This window comes from Coturnix japonica, chromosome 3 (assembly GCF_001577835.2).
Source record: "Coturnix japonica isolate 7356 chromosome 3, Coturnix japonica 2.1, whole genome shotgun sequence".
Classification (NCBI taxonomy): Eukaryota; Metazoa; Chordata; class Aves; order Galliformes; family Phasianidae; genus Coturnix; species Coturnix japonica.
The window spans coordinates 16674786-16679387 of NC_029518.1; positions in this window are offsets into that span (position 1 = coordinate 16674786).

Here is a 4602-nt window from a genome sequence, read left to right on the forward strand (position 1 = left end):
AGTCACTAAGGAGCAAGCAAAATCTGCTTGCCTTTTCAGAGGAGCCTATGGTTCACTTATACAATGAACCCACAAAATATTTCAGATGCCTCCTCGCCAAGGCAGCATCTACAGGTCTCATATGCATAACAGAAGAATAGGATTCCTGTACTTCAAATCCCACACACAACAGCTACCTCAATATACTAGGAAAATGAAGGTTGCCAGGCCAACTGCTGTGCCCTGGAGAGTACAAGGTCTTACTAGGTCCACATCACTTGCAATGCTGACTTCTTTTCTTAAACCCAACTGTTCAGGAAATCAGTGGTCACAAAAGACACAGGGTACAAACTCATTTCCCACCTCTCCCCAAGAAAGTGCCAGTCAGCATTCCACATCTGCAGGACATTACTCAAACTAGTGGTCAGTAGAATAGTGAAGGATGCTCTGTCTTCACTACTTCAACTCTAACAGTTAACTAGTCTCTTATGAGAGATAAGGAGAATGAGCATAACACACTCCTGCTACCCACCTAAGCAAAAGAGAGAAATCAGCTGAGATTTTCTTACAGTGAATGATGGTACATAGTCAATACTTAATATTTGATGAATTGATTATATAGGCACACAGGTGAACATGCACAGATGGGCAGAGGAATTAAATCCAGGTGTCTCATGGCTTTAGCTAACATTAACTATTACAGTACAGAATGGCGGTAGGGGAACCACTGCCTTTTCCTTCAGGTGCTTATTTATGAAGACAAATATTCTCACTCACAGCTCTGTACAGGAAAAACACTTGTCTCTCACATTCCGGGCCAATGCTACTGATCACTCAGTAACTAAGACATGAACAGGATGCATAAAGCCCCATGGCAGTATAAAGAGAAATATTTGAGCATGTAATTTGATATTGAAAATAGAACCGCCATCTGTTTCTTCTGAGTACTGATATCACATTCCCCCAGTATAAGGGGATTTTAAAATAAATAAATAAATAAATAAATGTTAGGAAAACACATGAATTATGAATTGGTAATTGCATTACTTCCTTTTTCAAGGGCACCTTTAGCTAGACACATCACAAATGAAGGTTGACTCCAGGAAGAAAAGTCATGGAATAGATTTTTTTTTTTTTTTTCTCCTGAGATCTCTCAAACAATGTAATAAGCCTTCCTGTTGACGCACGTTCTAGGACAATAAAATGCTATTGCTTTCTTCCATCTATGCCTTAACAAATCTCACTATAACATAGTCTGCTAGGCTCCCATTTCCATGTAATACCATCTGGATCTCATCTTTATGAATACAAGTTGCATTCACCCACTTACTTGGCTCACTTCATCTGTAGTGACTTGTTAAATGGCTTTAAAAATTATTTACTAAAAGAAAGAAAGCTAAAGGTCTAACAGGAGAATAGATTAAGTAGAAAACATCTTACTTCAATGTCAAAATTACGTTACCAATGATTTTTGGCTTCCTGCATTGATCAGCTGATTTCTGCTTTATTTACATTTGTTCTCTGCACGCTTGTTCTAAAACACCGATTACTCAGAAGGCATACAAGCTCACAGCAACAATCTAGTCACAGGTTTCAGACATCTGAAATATAAATGCGTAATGTCAGAAAATTAAGAAGAGTCCAAATGCTTCTGCTTTGTTTCTGAAGCAGTGCAGAATACATTCACTGAACACAAAAACGTTGTTTTGTTTAAACCAATTCTCTTTTGCTCACTTTTTTCATCAAAAAATTACCAGACTGGACTGTCCAAGTGTCCTCAGGCTTCCCTTACAGGACACGCCTGTTACATCTTTGTTGCACTAGATGCTTCAATCTATCTAGATCCCTCTGCAAGGCTCCAGGGAGTCAACAGCACCTCCTAGTTTGGATCTCAGCTGCAGCTCTAAGCATTGCTAGGGGTTCATTTAACTCCTGCTATCAGATTGTTAATAAAAATGCAAGCAAAACTCAACAATTTTGAGTAAGTAACATGCAAGCAGTTAGTTAAGAGAGAACTCTTTCCAATCTTTAAGCATTCTACCAAGTACTTAAAACTCCACCCAGAAATTTTTTAATTACATCCTGCAGCTGTAGTGCCTTATGCTTTGCTGAGATGCCCTTTTGGATAATGAACCACTGCTCTGAGAACTAGTATCCATTTAAAAGTGAAATTTTAAAACTGTCATAAAAACCGTCCAGGTCAAAAAGGTAAGCCCAGACAGCCAAAAATCTATCTGGATTGCTCCTGTAACGTTCTGTCAAGCAGCTGGGATAACTTCAGCTATTAAAATTCTCTTTTGACTAGAGATTTAATAGCAGGCCCATGGTCTTGAAGGACCAATATTGCCTCTGGCTGGTTCTCAATTCCAACAGCAGTCCAACTTTTTCTAGGCAAAGTTTCAATCTGTTTGTCCTGTCTTAGCAAGGCACCATCTGAAGAACAGCACTGCAACATTCTCAACCAGTGTGCTAAACATCACACTGCCCTCACTGTACCTTCCTCCAAACCAAATGAAAACACTGTTGTCCTCTACCTTCTCAAAATGTTTTTAGTTTTGAGGTTGCTCATATTCTGAGATTTGGACCTCTTTACAGCACAGACCTAACAGATTTCCAATTCCAAATTTCTTATGCCATGGTGCATCTATTACTTGTCATTTCACTGACCAGCTGAGGAAGACGGAAGAAAACAGACAAACTGGGGACCTCACTGCTTTCTAAGAATGCCATGAAACACTGACCTTAATTGTTTCTCAGATTATATCAAGAGAACTAAACCTAATTGTATTTGCAGTTGTTAAGATTGACCTTCCCCTCCCCCCCCAAATAAACAAATAAAATAAACAGCCACAAACTTAGTTTGACTTGCTAACAACTTCTGAACTGTTTTGTTCTCTGACCCTGTTAAAATCCTCCTTGCAAAAAAACCTGCCCATCTCCCATCCAGCCGCAGCTGTCACCAAAACAAATTACCACCTTGCATTACCAGTGGTTCAAACAGCTTCCTGGTAGAAACTGCAGGAGGAACAGAAAACGGTGCAAATCTTTAAATGATGTACCATCAGTCCAATATTAAAACCGTACTTGTGAACAACTGTAATTAGAGTTGGGCCAGGGCAATGTTAGCTCAGCTGCTTCTGAACACACCTGTTTCAATTTAATTTGTAATTAAGAAGCCTAGGGCACCAGGAGAAAAAGAAAAAAAAGAGCTTTCCAGTTACTGTTTCAAACAGCAGAGATTTCATGTGCCATTTAAAATCCTGTTTTTCAGAACAGACTGCTGACTTGCTAACGCTAGCAGAATGAAATAAAGGAAAATATTTTTAGCAGCAGGAAGTTGTTACTTGCTACTGCCAATTACATGCCTTGTACTTGAACAGTGACATTTTTTCCCCTTTGCTTATTCCTCAAGATAGGTAAAAGTTGGCTTAGGTCTCCGTGCATGAGAATTTGAACAAAACTCTTAGTCCCCTGGAGCTGGCCGACACTTCTGGAATCATAGCCAATACTGGCAACAATCTGCTGTGACAGAGCAAACAACAGTGTCCTAGATCCACTCTTCAGAAAAGGGGGAAGGAGAAGATTAAGCAAGAGACTTGGATCTATTGACTTTGGCAAAAGGCTGAATACCTTGTCATGCTAATAAAATTACTGAATTTGGGGGAGGAGAAATCAGGGCAGAGGGGGAGAAAAAAAAAAAAGCATAAAAATTACATAAGAATATTTATACTCTGAGTTAATTTATCAAGCTGACACAAAGATGAATCATCCACCATTAAAATGGACACAAGGTTTCTTTATATCACAATTATTATTTACAACTCTTCTAAATGTTCACAGAGGAGTCAAGTACCCTCGTCTTTTAATTTAAAATGTGATCTTGCAAGCCAAAATAAAACTGTTGGCAAAACTAAGTTTCTACAGGAATAGTGCCCAAAGAATGATTTCTTCAAAAACAGGATATCTTACCAAGGATTGTGGCACTTTCTTTTTTAAACCTACTGAGTGAGAGACACAGGGCTCAAAGAACTCACATAAAAGTAGAATCTCTAAGAAGTACAACAATGATACCGAGTAACATCAAGAGCCTGTGATACAGACAGACATTTGCTACTTGTGACTCCCTTGAAAAACCGTATCAGGAGGATCAGTTATTCTTGTGAGGTAACATCCAACTCTGCTTTGATACATATTCATTCTCGCATGATGACATTTCTCATGAAGCCAACACAGTTGCACTAAGTTAACTAACTTAAATTATATATGGAAAGGTAAAGGTCCATTATATAAGGTCTTCTATCTTGTCTACTTTTACTCCAGTGGATGCAACTATAGCTTTATGTCCCACCGTTGGAAAGTACACGAGGAAACAAGTATCTCAGAAATACGTAACTCTGATTCCCGAACACTGAATAATTTAAGAAAGTTTTTAATACTATCAGTCATTACATCTCAGTGACCGACAAGGATGTGTATTTAAAATCTGTACAAGAAAACCCAAAAAGAAATCCACGTGATAAAGTGGGTGTTAATAGCCAGCACCATCATGTCACTACTTAACTGTATAGAATATCACAGTGTCTACCTGAAAGTGTGCTTATATAAACCCACAAACAACAGAAA